Raw genomic sequence first — 17237 nt, forward strand, 5'->3', positions numbered from 1 at the left:
AACCACATATGATCCCAAAGTTGCCAGAAGGGCTCAATGTAGGTTCTAGAGAAGAAGTTCTTAATCTTGCTTCAAAGACCCAATTGAGGGAGTGTGAGAATTTAGATGTGAAAATAATAAAATTATATCTTTGTTTTCACTAACTTTTCTTTGACATTGAGCATTTCCTTCCATTATTAAAAAAAGCCTCATTATTCTGGTAAATAGACTTTGCTAGACCACCAAAGGGAACCATTACATGAACGAAAGGTTAAGATGCTTTGTTTTGTGAGATGATCCCATAGGTCTATTCCTACTCGTGCTCCAAATGGTACATTGTTACACTTCTTTTTCCAGGTCTAAAATATTTTCCCACATCTCCTGAGTGTTCCCTGATCAATAAACTGGGATAAAATCCGAAGCTCATTGAAGTGTTATTTTCTATAAATGAGGTGGGGGCAGAACATGGAAATAGGAACTGAAAAGTAGGAGGAAGCCCATATGCTCTCCCTCCCCTCTCCCTCCCCTCTCCCTTCCCCGCTCTCTCTCACCCCTACTCCTCAATCTCTTTCTTTTCTTCCTCCTCCTCCTCCTCCTCCTCCTCTTCCTTCTTTTTTCTTGTTCTTCTTGTACTTGTTATTATTCTTGTTGTTCTTCTCATCCGCCTTCTCCTTGTACTCCTCCTTTTACTCCTTCTTCTCCTCCTTTTCTCCTCCTCCTCCTCTTCCTTCTTCTTGTTTTTCTTGTTCTTGTTCTTATAGTTCTTGTTTTTGTTCTTGTTCTCCTCCTCTTCCTTTCTCTTTCTCTCTTTACTTCTCTTGCTCTTTCTCTTCCTCTCCTTTCTACTATCCCCTCCTTATCTCGATCTCTTTCTATCTCCTCCTCCTCTTCCTCCTCCTCTTCCTCCTCCTCTTCCTCCTCCTCTTCCTCCTCCTCCTCCTCCTCCTCCTCTTCCTCCTCCTCCTCCTCCTTTTCCTCCTCCTCCTCCTGTTCTTCTTCTTCTTCTTCTTCTTCTTCTTCTTCTTCTTCTCTCTTCTTCTTCTTCTTCTTCTTCTTCTTCTTCTTCTTCTTCTTCTTCTTCTTCTTCTTCTTTCTTCTTCTTCTTCTTCTTCTTCTTCTTCTTCTTCTTCTTCTTCTTCTTCTTTCTTCTTCTTCTTCTTCTTCTTCTTCTCCTCTCTGTCTCTGTCTTTCTCTCTGTTTCTCCCCCCTCCCAAAGAGAAACAGGAAATAACACTCAGACAATTTTCTCATCAAACAATGTGCACAAGCATTCCATCCCTGACCTTCATTTGGACTTGGAAGAAAAATGTTGTAAATAATTCTATTTTGGTCTGACAGAATTGGTCCAAAATGTCTTAGCTCTTAAGTTAGAACTTTCTGGGTGGTAATCCCAACCACATATGGGCTGATCAAAGATGTATGTAATGGGAAAAACAGGTAGGGCCCCTGACTGTGGGTGAGAAAGTGTCTCTGTGTATATTGAAAACAGGAAAGGATATAGCTGTGAGGAGGGGAAAAGTCAAAAGGATTGAATGTCCGGAGGTTTCAGAATGCCTCTCCATCCTGTCAGCACCTGGGATTCCCTTTCCCAAGAGAGCTGTCCCTCCTGTATTGGGTGGGCAGTAAACCTTGATGTCTTCCCAAAGTGCTGCATTTTGGATCCAGATTTTCCTTTTATCTTCTATGGAAAACCCTCTCAGGATCTTGTCCCCTTTTCTATTGTCTCCTGAGATCTTCTTCTGAGTAAAATTTTGCTGATTTTCAAGAAGTCCTTATTTAAGACAGAAAATAACATTTTTAATGACTTCAACTTTAAAATCATGGAATATTATTAACTCCAGAAATAAAGTTGATTTTAATTTATGATTCAATGGAAAGGAATGCTAAAGTGGATATGAGCAACTGATTTCCAATGTAGAATTATACCATGGAAGCAGCTGAAAGGGCATTGTTGAGTAAGATGTGACCAGAAAAAGAGCATTAGCCAAATTTTGAATGGCATAACAGCTTCAGTAAAGTAGAAAGCCCCAATCTTTGTAACCTTTAGCTTTCAATAAACTTTTCCACATCTTCTGTTTAATATGAAATGAAATAAATTCTAGAATTAACCATACAAAATATATTAATTTTTATAGTGAAAACTATCTGTAAAATAAAACATTGTTAGTATCATAAACTTTTTCTAACACAATTATTTTGGGAATATTTTAATAGAAGGTTACAATTATTTACCAAATATTCCATGAACTTTTTGACAAGACTATCATATCTTCCTGAAGATTAAAGTTCCTCAGATTTAAAACCTTAAAGTTTAGAACATTAATTGGCTGATTTTTGGGTGTTGATGTTCCATCAACCAGATTCAGAATTTTTAAAAGCTTGGCATATTGGAGTGAAATGAGCATAATGCAGAGAACTGCTTAAATCCTTGATGTTTCCCCCTTATTAAAAAATAAATGAGATGAAAAAAATCAGTACTAATTTTTAGTTGAATGTAATTATTTCTAAACCTTGTAAGTAGTGATGACTCAGATTTTCTCTCTGCTTATATTTAGTCATCCTACAATGAAATAAATTAGCTATACTGTTCTTGAAAGGGAAGAACTCAGAAATGTTTGAACAGACAATGCCATATGACCATCCCAGAGACTTATTGTGCCTAGGAGGAATTCAAAGAAACATGGGAAGACTTGTATGGATTGACTAGAGAGAAGAAAACAGAATATGCTAGCTATATGACCTAAGGAAGTTGTTCAATTCTCTTTTTCCTTACTTTAAAATGGAGAAGTTGAACTAGATGACCTCTAATTTCACTTCTAGCTACAAATTTATAATTTTTTTTCATTGAGAACTGGGCATAAGTCCAGATTTCATGAAAGAGGTAGGAGAACTATAAGGTCAAATATTACATAGAGGTTGGTTTTTTTTTTTCCTTAACTGCTTTTCATACTCCTAAGAGAGGTTATAATTCTGAGGCATATGGAGTCAGAAGTTACAGTGATATAAAATAATAAAATACATTAACAAACTTTATTTTAAAAATAGAATCCAGGATAAGAGATGAAGTATTAATGTAGCAGAGAATTCAAAATGACACAGTTCTCATCTGAGGGAGGGAGATTAAAATTCTTTGACTGGGCTTGCATAAACTTCTCACAGTAGGATTTGGGGCAAAAGCATAACCAACATAAAATGGAATATTCTAGGAATCCAGTGCTGGATTCTATTGCTCTCCTGCTCTCTAATTCCCTATTTGCCTTTAGGCTAGTTGTTTTACCTAGTCAGCTTTCAGTTTTCTTCTTTGTAAAATGGAGAGGATGGATTATAAAAAAATGATCTTAGAGCTCCTTTCCTCCTCCATATTCCATGAGTCCATGATCTCCATAAAAAATTTGTGTGTATATTTATTAAGATTGCTCTCCAGATTGATTCCATCAGTTCCAAAGAATTAGGCTGAAGGGGAAGCAATGACTTTCAAACAATTTGGTAAGGGATCAATCAAAGCTTCCCCTTGTAATTTACATTTGAGAAAGTGAGATTTAGGGTGAGGGTCTAACCTTTGTACACATCATGATCTTGACTCTCAAGTTCACTTTCCCTTCTATCTTTGGGGGACAAAAAAGACTTGAGACAAACACTAAAGTAGAAGGGACTGCAGCCTGAAGACAATGAGAACATGCTATTGCCTAGAGAGAAACAGAAGCTGAGTAGAAAATTCTGAAGGTTTCTTGGCTACTTCTTCCCAAGGAAATAGCCCTTACTCAGAGATCATCATGATCACTATCTGAGCTGTCTGTACTCCATCCTCCTATTTGTTTTGACCTGCTTCATTGATTTTTTTTTTCTTCTTTTATCCATAAGCCTCTTGGAGGAAATGATCAGGGCCCTCCCCAGTCTTTCCAATTCAAAGTCATGTTGTCTGTGCCCTGAGACATTTTCTGGTATGAATAAAGGTTGTAGATGGAATGGATTAAACTCCTCTATCAGATACTTAACAAGTCACTTAACATCTCTGAGGCTCATTTTTCTCATTTGTTAAAAAAAAATTTCTCATTTGTCTATGAATCAGAAATTGCACTAGATTCTGGGGGATACAAAATGAGGGAGACTGGACTAGAAGGCCTCTATGATCCCTTCCATCTCTGTTTCTAAGACACTATAAATTCTAAATTTCAAAAACTCATCTCATTATATAGAGCATCATCTGAGCCACTGTAACTCTACCTCTCCTCATCCTTCCACTAATTATTGTGATGCATCCTACACTCATTTGTGAATCTTAAGAAAATTTTCCAAGAAGCAATGCCAAACATATCTGTAATAGATTCTTCACTTATAGTGACAACATTCACAATCTTCATTTTGGATATGTATTTGGATAGTGTGTGTGTGTGTGTGTGTGTGTGTGTGTGTGTGTGTGTGTGTGTGTGTGTACTGCTTGTGTTTCCTCTACAGAGGCTAAAGATTCCCTACCAAGACAAAAATCAAACCTGTGGAAATGCTTTGCTTGTCTTTCAGAAGACACCTATAGATAGCCAGCTTTTAGTCTCAAAATGTAGAATCCAGATGTGGTGATGTAGATCTGAGAAACCTACCACTGGGAAGGCTAAGGCTGGTGGACTGCTTGAGCTTGGGTGTTCGGAACTGCACAGTGCTAAAATTGATAAAATATTTGCATTAAGTTATAGTAAATCCCCAGGAAGGGTGGGGTGTTAGGGCAAAGGTGAGTTATCAGGCTGTTTAAGGAGAGGTGAACCACCCTAAGTCAGAAACAGAAGGTCAAAGGTCCTGGTGGATCATCACTAGGATTGGTCCTGTAAGAGGTTAATACTTTTCTAGCCTGAGTTTCATGGGGATACCTAGTCTCAAGGAAGAAAGAAAGAAAGAAAGAAAGAAAGAAAGAAAGAAAGAAAGAAAGAAAGAAAGAAAGAAAGAAAGAAAGAAAGAAAGAAAGAAAGAAAGAAAGAAAGAAAGAAAGAAAGAAAGAAAGAAAGAAAGAAAGAAAGAAAAAGAAAGAAAGAAAGAAAGAAAGAAAGAAAGAGAAAGAAAGAAAGAAAGAAAGAAAGAAAGAAAGAAAGAAAGAAAGAAAGAAAGAAAAAGAAAGAAAGAAAGAAAGAAAGAAAGAAAGAAAGAAAGAAGAGAAAGAGAAAGAAAGAAAGAAAGAAAGAAAGAAAGAAAGAAAGAAAGAAAGAAAAAGAAAGAAAGAAAGAAAGAAAGAAAGAAAGGAAGAAAGAAAGAAAGAAAGAAAGAAAAAGAAAGAAAGAAAGGAAGAAAGAAAGAGAAAGAAAGAAAGAAAAAGGAAGGAAGGAAGGAAGGAAGGAAGAAAGAAAGAAAGGAAGGAAGGAAGGAAGGAAGGAAGAAAGAAAGGAAGGAAGGAAGGAAGGAAGGAAGGAAGGAAGGAAGGAAGGAAGGAAGGAAGGAAGAGAAAAAGAAAGAAAGAAAAGAAAGAAAGGAAGGAAGGAAGGCTCAGTGGCATAATTATTAAAGAAAGACTTCAGCTCAGTTTTTTTTTTTTTTTTTTTTTAATGCCTTAGCTGTTTCCCAGTCCTCAATCACAGGAACTTCCTCCATCTCAAGATTTCTTCTTTGCTGTCAAAGCAAAATTTAAGGTTTTCTTCTCCAAGTTGCTCTGATTTTCTTTCTCTCTCTCCATTTTTTTCTTTCTCATCTCCCATCTTTATTTTTTCTACACCTAGGACACTTTCCTCTCTCCTGAGCCATGTGCAAAACATTTTGTGTCAAGTACTTTAAGCTGTCATCTTCAAATTTTATTAAATTCTCTCTAACTCATTTCCTTATTTTTCCCTAAAGTCAAATCCCAAAACTAATAGTTCCTCCGTGGACAATAAAACTCATTTGGATGGCTGGTATCCAGCTCTGGGATTTCAGGAGATATTAAGTGGTTTGGATGGCTACAAGAAGCAATAATGTGGTTTAAAGGCCAATCAGTCATTTACATTTTATGATGGTATGGTGGAAGGTTCTTCTTTCTTTTTCAGAAGAGTGGGAGGTAGAGGAAACAAACTATGAGTTCTGGTTGAATCCACAAAACCTCCATGTGGTTAGAAGAAAGTTTCCTTTCTATTTCCTGTCAACTAATATACTTCACGCTCCATACTGTTTATGATTATGACTTTCTTATGTACCTCCATCCATTCTTTGCAGAAGTGGGAGACCTTGGGTATAGAATATTGCATATACTGTTAGAAATGGCATACACACATATTCATATACATACATATGTTACACATATTCTGCTTTTTTGTCTTTTTATTCTTTGTTACAAAGAATAGTTTATTGAGTGGAGTAATAGAGAGGATATATTTGGAAATTAAAGCATAAACAGAAGCATTAATTAAGCCTTTTTTCTAAAGAGAAAAATAAAATAAAATGCTTTCTCTGTTTAGTATGCTCTGTCAAAAAAGTGTAAATTACTTGCCTTTAATGATCATATAACCTTCAAAGGAGAGTTTGTTATTTAGTTTTGTTTGACACTTTGTGACACCCATTTGGGGTTTTCCTGGCAAAGATACTAGAATGGTTTATCATTTCCTCATCCAGTTCATTTTACAGATGAGGAAACTGGGACAAACTGGGTGAAGTGACTTGTCCAACATCACTTAACTTAGTAAGTGTCTGAGTTCAGATTTGTACTCAGGAAAATGAATCTTCCTAACTCTAGGTCCAGAGCTCTATGCACAATGACACCAATGGGCAGTCTCTAAAGGGAGGGGGATCTACAATTAAAGACAAGATATTAATACCTAAGACTTATGCCAGTTTAAGTTTGAGATAATGTACTTTGGATATTTTTAAATGCTGCTTACATGATATTATTATTATGATCTAACTTGATCCTCGTGACAATCTTTTGTATAAGATATAATATAGGTAGTTTTACTATCATCAAAATTTTTAAATAATATGCCTGAAACTGAAAAATGTTTAGGGACTTAGCTGTTAATCAGTTAGTAAATATCAGAGGCAAGATTTGATGCCAAGTCTAAGTCTTTACTCTAAAACCAACACTCTTTCCCTCTGCAGAATACTGCCTCCAAAATGACTTAAACACAATTTTATATAGTCCTTTGTTATTTTGGGGGAAGGAGAATATTTAGCTGCCATCATTTAACACATCTCTTTCTGCCATCATCAAATATACAAATGGAATTTTTTTTTTGGTAAAGTACCATATGACCTTTCAATTTTTTCACATATTTCTGAGCTTTATGTTAAAACTAGTGTAACACAAAATTCTCTAGAAAGCCTCAATTCCAGTTTGAAATAAAGGTATTTTGTTTTGTTTTTTCCTGTTTTGAAAGCAAATACTAAATCTAGTTGAGATTCATGACTGACTTCAAATTTTCATACTTGAAAGTTGACCTCATCTTTTCTAAGTGGAACTCTCTCACTGATTTCTTAAATCATATCTATTGTATCTAATTAATTGATTTTGGAGGAGCAAGTCATTTACTTAGGCTGTGCTAACATTTAATTGGACTGAGGTCAAAATTTCATACTTGAAAGCTTATCTCATTATTTCTAAGTGAAACTTTCCCACTGATTTCCTAAATCACATTTATTGACATATAATGAACTGATTTTGGAGAACCAAGGCATTCACAGTTAATTGGACTGAACTATGATCTAAAGATGTTTAGATGTTCTGATCAGCCCAAACAATTCCATTTGTTTATTATAGGCATCTACTCTGACATAGACATGTCCAATATATTTGGCCCTTTGACTTTGTAGTTTTATTTTTGTAACCCTAGGCTACAAGCTCTTGATAGTGCTACTATAGAAATGTTCTCATTTTGTTGACATTTTTTGAACTTGATTAGAGACTTTCTGGATTAGAGGCTTCTAGGGAAAAGGAGCCATGGAGTAAATGTAACTCTCCATTCTATATGCTTGGAGCAGAATGGAGTGGATAGATGGACAGATGGACAGATAGATAGATAGATAGATAGATAGATAGATAGAACTATGAAGTGCCAGATACTATGTTAAATTTTGCAGATAAAATGAGAAAGGAAACAAAATGCAAGCAAACAATAACAAAAAGAGTGAAAATACTATATTGTAATCCACACTTAGTTCCCATAGTCCTCTCTCTGGGTATAGATGGCTCTCAGAGAATTTTTCCATTGCAGAGTCAGGGGCTTTCTATTGATGGCTCTTCCTACTTGAAAGAAAGTGTTTTGTTTTCTTGTGTCTCCATTACAGGAAAGATTCCTTTGGAAGAAATCCTCTATGATACTTAGCAAGCACTATGTCAGTATGGCATCCAGCCCCTCACCTCTAGACTCAGTGTTTCTTTCAGGGCTTTCCAGTGAGTTTCTAGAGCTCTGTATCAAGATGCGGATGATTTTCACCCCATAGTCCTTTCCAGTGAAGCAGCTCCCAATGCCTTCTGACCAGATGTTCCTATGCCATACTTTCACCTGCCCCTGTCCTCTATGAGGCAGGATTCTTGGATTTCACAATAAAAATGTCATCCCTTTTCATATTGTTGCATTCTGAGGGGTTGAGCAAATTCCACTGTGCCTCTCTCTTATTTTCTCCATCTCAGTGATTCCAAATGCCTTTATACTGCTGTACAAAGCCCATTCTTCATTCTTAATCACCTAATCCCTTATTTAAATCCTCTTTAGTTTTTACCTACCCACCCCTTAATGTATCTTCAGATCTATCTGCCTTTCCAAAGCTATGCCTGTTTCATAATTAATACACTTGTTTTCATCTTAAACCTCTTCATTTCTCATTGCTTTCATCTTCTGGTACTCAACGAGTTTCGTTTCTGTCTTTGTTGTCAACGCATTCATAACCTTCCTTTCCAGGAATAGTTGAACAGATTGAGTGAGTTGTAATTCTTGCTCTCTATTGCTATATCTGGAATATCCCTCTAGCACTATCACTCAGCAACCTCTGTTCCTTTGCTTTATTATCCAATTCAGATCTTGGCAGATATTACCTATTGATCTCCAAATCATTCTTTCCTCAATGAATTCAGGGCCTGGCGCAAAGTTTTCCTTCCCTAATTTATGTATTAGGGAATTTCTCTCTCTTGGAGATATTCCATGTAGCCTATATGCCTCCTCAGCATGGACAGGGCAGGACCAGGAGGTAAAAAGGGGCTTGGCCCCTGAGGCAGGAGGTTGTACTTTGAAGGAGATATAGGAACTTGTATAGGTTTCTTGAGGTGGCGAGGGGTGTGTCCTTTTGCTAGATCTCCTCCTTGGGAGCAATCTCACTCCACACACCTCCTTCCTCTGGCAGTGCTGAGTGGTGGGCAGAGGTAATCCCAGAAGAGTGGAAGCATAAATAGACAGTGCTGAGTGGAACTCACTCTCTCAATCCCTGCTACCCTCACTGAGAGGATGATTGAATAAAGACAGACTGTTTGCATCTCCTGATTGGCTTGTGTTTATTCAGGTGGGCACCAAAGACTAGGGCCACACTAATGGCCCTAGCAGCCTGGAGTAGGGTTTCTGGACCGTCCATCACATTTATGCCCTCTTACAGGGGGATTAAATATAAAGGACCATATTAAGAATCCTTCAAGTAGCCTAATCTCCTAATTCTGTAATCAATTCACTTTTCATGACCAACTTCTTCACCCTATCTCAACTATACACAGACAGCTACAGACAGAAATGTCTTTGCCATTGTCCATAAGAGTTCTACTTCCATGTTCATGAACTCTGAAATTCCTTTAGAGGAGATCACAACCTTTGATTATTTCATTTCTTTCTCTGCTAGGCTCTGCCTAGCCATTTTTCATCCATGCTATTCACTCAAATTTCTCAATACTTAAGTTCTTTCTGAAGCCACCAGTCTTGCACTAGCTACTTTCTGCCTTGGCTCTTATCTCACTATCTAGTTCAACCCTGCATCATACTTTATACTTCAGTTTCTTGTCCCTTTGCTCTCTTGAAGATCATACCTTGCCAAATCCCAACCCTGGATTTTTGTCACTCCCCTTCACACATTGCTAAGCCAATCTAGAGGAAATCACAAAGCTGGGCTGGCTGGTTCTGCTATAAATTTATGTTATATGAGCAAAGCAGCAAAGCAATCCTTTTATATTTCCATAATCAATTTGTTATCATCCCAACACAGATGCTATTTCTAACATTTTCATTTCTTTTTAAGGTCTTTAGAATACCTACTCACACAACTGAGGACTTTATATCATACTTTAATAAGAAAACTGAAACAACTTGCTGAAAGTTCCCTCTTTTCCCCTTCTCTTAATTTGACACCACTGAGGTATCTTTCCCTCATCATTTCATTTTTTATTCCATTTTTTATGAAGTGGCAGACTTTCTCCTTATCAAAGTAAATCCCTCATTGTATATCTTTGATCTCCATTTTCTCTCATCTTCTTCTTCATCTTTCCCTTTCTTTCCTCATTTTCTCTTTAATTGTTCCCTATCTACTGCCTAGAGCAGATAAATTTGCGCCTGGAGTCGGAAAGATTCATCTTCCTGAATTCAAATCTGGCCTCAGACACTGGGCAAGTCACTTAATTCTGTTTGCCTCAATTTCCTCATCCATAAAATAAGCTGGAGAAGGAAATGGAAAAATCACTCCAGTATCTTTGCCAAGAAAACCCCCAAAGGGGTCATGAAAAGTTGTGCATGACTAAAATGACCAAACAACAACAATCTACTGGATTTTCTGCTGTCTATGAACAGATTTATGTTTTCTTGATCAAATTCACAAATCAACTGACCATCCCTCATAATTATTGCTCTATATATCTCCTCCCTTTCTCAGCTTAAGGTCTTGGAAAAAAAAACCTGTTTACAGATGATGTCTCTATTTTCTTTCCTCCCATTCTTTTAAAACCTCTGAAATCTAGGATACTAATCTCATCATTCAGCTAAAATTGCTTCTTTTGAAATTATGGTGATCTCTTAAATCTCTCCCTCCTTCAATTCTCATCCTTCTTGATTTGTCTCTAATATCTAATGCTATTGATCATCTTATTTCCATAGATACTCTTGCCTTTCTAGATTTTCATGATATTGTTCTCTCTGATTCTCTTATTTGCTTAAGCATTTTTTCTCATTCTACTTTGATGGATCTTTAGGGCAGGTTCACTGAATATAGATGGGTTCTGTCTCAGGCTATCTTTGCTTCTAATTCTAGATTACGTCTCTTGGTGGTCTCATCAATTCCTGTCCATTCAATTGTTTTCTTTGTACATTAAAGAAGAAAAACATTGATATGTAAAGAATTATATTATATTCTGAATAACTTCTGTTCTATAAGTAGAAATTATCTCAAATTCTTTCATTAGAAACTAGAATTTAATCAATCTAGGTTGATTTTGTGATTCAAAAAATTCAGAAAATTTGTCATTCAGAAAATTAATTCAATGGAATCCTGCACATATTTATGAAACATATTCTTAAGTGTCCATCTCTATCCTAGATATGGAGGATATGAATAAAAATGAGAAAGTTTTGTCCTCAAAAAGTTTATATTCTCTTGGAGGGAGGGAAATTAAAGGTTGGTGATGAAAAAAACTCATGAATAAATCAAATTTTATAATAAAGTGAAACAATTTAATGGAGGTAGGGATTTCTAAGTTATAGCAGTCTGGACATAGCAGTCTGGGGCTTTCTGAGAACATAATTGAATTTCATTCAGCCTAATAAAGGAAGAAAGAAGGAATAAACATTTTTATGGTACCTACTATTTGCCAGTCACTTTGCTAAGAGCTTGTTTATACATACTATGTATTAATTTTTTCATAACAATTCTATGAGAGAGATGTTAATATCCCTACTTTACAATTGAGGAAACTGAGACAGAAATCAAGTGATTTGTTCAGGATTACATAGCTAGGAAGTGTCTGTGACCAGATGTGAAAATAATTAATGCTTACAGTGACAACCTGGAAGAGAATTTGTCAAATATATTCTATTTAAGAAGACAGGAAAATATGTAATGTGCTTCAATGATATCAGAATCTTCCACTTCCCCGTAGCAATAGAAGTATTCTTTGGTAAGAGAAAGCTGAATGGGGTGATGATATTTAATGGACAAGGACATAAATAATGAATTATTTGGGAAAGGATTTTTGGAACTTTGAATTGTTTATTTTGTGAAATAGAAAGCTGGCTTAAATGGCAGGGAGACCTGGATTAAAATCCTTCTGAAAAATACTGTGAGACCCAAAAAACTCTCTAAAACTTATTTATTTCTGAATATATAACCCCTGTTAATAAAATTTCCACACAGAGACTGGAATCAGTCATAATAAATTCTTAATAAAAACAAATAAACCGACAACAAAGAAAATAAGTAATAAGTGACTATTATGTTCCAGGCATTGCTGAGGAACACAAAGAAGGGCAAAAATATGATTTCTGATATCATGGAGTTTACATTCTTAGTGGGCAGACAATATATAAATAGCTATATGCAAACAAAGTTAAACACAATATGGTGGGGATAATCTCAGAGAGAAGGTACTAGCATTCAAAGGAATGAGGAAAAGTTTCTTGCAGAAGGTAAGACTTTAGGGGAGACTTGAATGAAAGCAGAAAGCTGAGGCAGAAATAAGGAAGGAGAGAGTTCTAGGCATGGAGAGTAGCCAGGGAAAATGCCCAAAGCTGCAACATAAAAAGCTATGTTTGAAGAGAAGCAAGGAAGCCAGTGTCACTTGATGATAGAGTATAAGGATGGTGATAAAGATTAGGGAGTAATATGTATGAAAACTAAAAAGAAAAACAATAATTACTCTGGAAGAGGCCAAGAAGGACTTTGAAAATTTTATATTTGATCCTGAAGGTAAGACAATGGGGTTGTTTAAATGGAATGATAGTGATGGTAGCATGATCAGACTTGTACTTTAAGATGACTTTAAGACAATTCTCTGAATGAAGAATGGTCAGGAAGATAGATAGAATATGAATAATCCAAGATGACATGTAGGTTTTGAGGCTGGGTTATTTGGAGTATGGTAGCATGTTTTATGGAGTTTTTTAAAAGTAATATATAAGGGAGAATTTTAGAAGAAATATATGGAGTGCAGTGTTGAAGATGTTCAGTCAACTGTTGGATATGGGACACAGAGGGTCAGGAATGAAGTTAGGACTTGACAAATAATTCTGAAAAGCATTTGTATAAAGATATTTGAATCTGGGAATTCATGAGATCATCAAAAGAAATAGCAAAGAGGGAAAATAAAAGAATAATCTTGACAGAGACTTTGGGATTGCCCATGATTGGTGAGAGATTAAAATTGTTTCTGTATCATTTTCTTATTGATTCTATTCACAAATAATTAATTTTGCTTTGTAATTGTTTTAGTCATGGTTCTATGTCTCCAACCTTAGTTCAGAATTCAGCTAGTTTATAATGGATCAATTTAAAAATTCCAGTTCTCCTGCCTCAGAGAGGTTAGCCTTAAAGAATGTGTGAGAAATTAAGAGTTTGGACTTCATATTTTTATTCCACTAAGTTATCCTTCAAGGACATCTGGGATGTCCAAAAGTTTGAACAACTATCTCTCATCTGGACTCAAAGAATATTACTCAGTCTCCTGAGAAAAGAAGGAAGTAATTGCTAAATCCCTTTGTTAAATTTCCACCCAATCATAGAATTCCCTTCATTTCTGTAACTAATAACTTTGCCTTTGATTCTGAGTTATCTACTTTCTTTTATTCTTTCTTTTGTACTTTCCCAAAGCCTATCTAATGGGAACTGTTCTGTTGCTTGGATCTTTGGCATTGATGAAGGTGTTCTATTAACCTATTTATTGACAGCTAGTATGCCTATGCTAATAAATACTGTCCTGCTCAAAATTCTGCCTCAGTTTATCTTTTTTTGTTAAAATCCAGTCACAACAATGAATACTACCTAAATTAAAATCCAGTGAAAGAGAGTAAAAAGGGAACCTGAAAAAGACTAATGTTATGAAAACCTAAAAATATTAAAGATAAGAGGATGATTGACAATGTTAAAATTCAGAAACTAGATTGAAAACATATACAGATTTTGTTTTCTCTATTATAATGTAAAGTCTATGAAAAAAAGGATGGAGATGATCTTCACAAGGAGTTTAATGATAAAAGCAGAAGTAATATGGGATGATAGTGAGGATAGATGCATTACGTGAGAATTTTTTGAGAAAATTAGAGATATGAAATTGTTCATAGCAGACAGGAAGCTGCTAGTAGAAAGGGGAATAAAGAGAAAGGCCACCTTTTCATATGAAACAAGGATGAAAGAAGAGATAATGGCTAAAATCAGGCAGATGTGATCTGAAGAGCAAAGGACAGGGAATTCTTGGTAACAAGCTACGTTCTTTTCCTAGCAAAATATAGGATCAGATTCTCTACCAGGAAAATAGTAATAAAGGGGAGTCATGGAAAACTTGAGGAAGCAGTAAAAGGTTAAGCATTGAATCGATTCAGAAGGCATAAAAGGACTGCTTTGCTGCAGTAAGAGCCCAGTTAAAATTATGGAAAATAAATTCCTAGTGGGCCCAGGCAGCAAAACTTTTTGATTTTCTCCTGTTTTGTTCAACAGCATGTGTTTAGGAGTCAAAATGGCAGACACTGAGAGGTTTTTCAAAGCTGAGGCTTGTCAGGGCAAAAATCTAATCAAGAAGAACAAAAAGTGTTGCCAGTGTAAGAGTGATGATCTGAGAAAGAATTGCAGGGGTGGAGGACTGAAGATTAGAGTGTGGCCAAAGAATAGAAGGAGTAGTGAATTGACAACAGATTATGATCAGATAAAGGAAATTTAAGGTATATGAACATTAAAGTGAAGAATTTTTGGTAAAACCAAGAATATGATGTTTGTATGTGGCTTAGAACAGAAGAGTAGATCATAGGACATGACTAATTTGATGAATACGTTAGGTTATTTAAGGGAATATTAATGCATATATACATATAAACATTCATTTCATATTTTACAGTATTTTATTTTTAAAACATTTCCCAATTTCTTTGTTTTAAAAAATTAAAAAAAATTATTTAAAGTTTTGCCTTTCAAATTCTATTTCTCCTTCTCTTCCCTTTCTTCCCCCCTAAGATGGTAAGTAATTATATATAGGTTATACATGTGTAATTATGTATAGTACTTTAATATTAGTCATTTTGTACAAGAAGCTAATAAAAGAAAAAAAGAAAGTGGAAAATCATATGATTCAGTCCATTCAAACAATACCAATTGTTTTTCTGGAGATGGATAACATGCTTTATCATTATTCCTTTGAAATTATCTTGGATCATGGAATTTTTGAGAGTAAATCATTCACAGTTCTTCATCAAACAATATTTTGATTATTATGCACAGCATTCTCCTGGTTCGGTTCACTTCATTATACATCATTTCATATGAGTCTTTCCAGGTTTTTCTGAAATCATCTTGCTTGTCATTATGTATGACCATTCCTGATGCTCTAGAACACAGAATCTTTATCAAGAACATGACTACAGGAACATCTCAGGCTGATTGTGCCATCATGGTTATTCCTGTGTTAGTAATTTGAAGCTCATTACTCAAAGAATAGGCTCACCCATTAGCCCTCTGGGCTACATACTCAAAGTGAAACACGTGATTTTCAGTTTCAGCAAAATGGATTCAACTCAGTCCTGCTACAGCTAAAAGAGATATGAAGAAATTGTCAAGGAAGATGACACCTCTTTTAAGAAAATTGACTACAACCTTGACACAGTAACTTTTGAGCTAATTTCTATTTGAAATGGTGATAATAGTCAAACTCTAATATGCCTTGGTTCAAGGGATGAACAATCATTCATAAGAATGGCAATACCAATAGAACTATAATATTTGAAGTTATAGATTGCATCCTGCCACTAACGTGACCAACTGACAAACCCCTGTAAGATATCTACAGGATTAATTGCATTGATAGTGCACTTATTGGTTATGTGAAGTTGGTGTTTTAAACCAGGCAAGGTTACAACCAATGTTACAATTGAAGTAAAATCTGTTGAAATGTATCATGAAAGTCTGAGTGAGAATCAACCTTGGGATAGCATTGGTTTCAAAGTCAAGACTGTGTCTTTTAATGATAATAGTAATGTGACTGGTGATGGCAAGCATGACCAATCCATGGAATCAGGGGCTTCACTGCACAGATCATTAGTCTGAACCACCATTCACATTACTTACAAGTTTACTGAACAGATGGAGAAGTTTGATCATCATTCTAGCAAGAAGCTGGGATATGACCCTAAATTTCTGAATTCTGTTGATGCTGGCATCATTTGCATGGTTTCAGGCAAACCCATATGTGTAGAGTATTTCTCTGACTATACTCCCATGAGTTATTTTGTTGTTCATGATATTAGGCAGACCACTGTATTTGGTGTCATAAAGGCAGTTGACAAAAAGCCTATTGGAGCTGAGTAAGGTCATAAAATCTGACCAGATTAAACATTATAACACCTGCCACCCCAGTTTTAGTCAATGGTGGAAAAAATGATTTCAGAATTGCTTATCTCAATTGACCTTTTAGGTTTAATGATAAAAGACTGGTTAATGAATACAATGAATCATGAGCTCTTCAGGAGGAAAGGAATATTTTTGTGGAGCATTTATTTTGTAGCCATTTAATGTCAGTAACTTTTAAATGGAAACAGCTTGACTTAAAATATGTCAGAAAATTCACAGTTTAATGTGAAAAAACAAAACAACTACAATAATAACAAAAGAAAAAAAACATAAAAACAAAAAATTTCCTGCACCAGAGCAGGAGTTAACATCTTTGAATTTGCTTGTTTTTGTCTTAATACTTTGAGATTACTTCAACATCATTACATTCCTTCATAATCCTACGTACTTTATTTTTTTTCTTTAAATGCCCAGACTATCCAAGAAATTCAGAGCTCAAAAAGTTTAAGAATTCCTGAACTAGAACATTCTAAATATGGAATGAACTGTTAAAGGTAGAAACTGATTCTATCTTACTAGAGTTCTTAAGATAAAGAATGGATGACTACTCTTCAGGATATTTTTGTCCAGTTTGTATTGGAATGAATGGATTGAACTGAATCTATGGGATTACATGAATCTGTAAAGCTCTGAAGGATTTTATTTTATACTCCTTTGATTTATTATGGAGATAGCTGCTGTGAGTGGTGGTAGTGATAGTGATTTTTGAACACCAAGGACAGCATTAAGGATATAGTATGATCTCTTACTAAACAGGAAGAGTAAATACCATGATTTAGGAAGATATGTTTTCTATATTCAACTCA

General features: G+C 35.4%; 1 pseudogene; it reads left to right on the plus strand.

Annotated features, from left to right (window-relative positions):
- Window positions 1-15394: 15394 nt before the first annotated feature.
- LOC141547316 (putative elongation factor 1-alpha-like 3) lies at window positions 15395-16128 on the plus strand (annotated as a pseudogene).
- Window positions 16129-17237: the final 1109 nt, after the last annotated feature.

This window comes from Sminthopsis crassicaudata, chromosome 6, assembly GCF_048593235.1.
Source record: "Sminthopsis crassicaudata isolate SCR6 chromosome 6, ASM4859323v1, whole genome shotgun sequence".
Classification (NCBI taxonomy): Eukaryota; Metazoa; Chordata; class Mammalia; order Dasyuromorphia; family Dasyuridae; genus Sminthopsis; species Sminthopsis crassicaudata.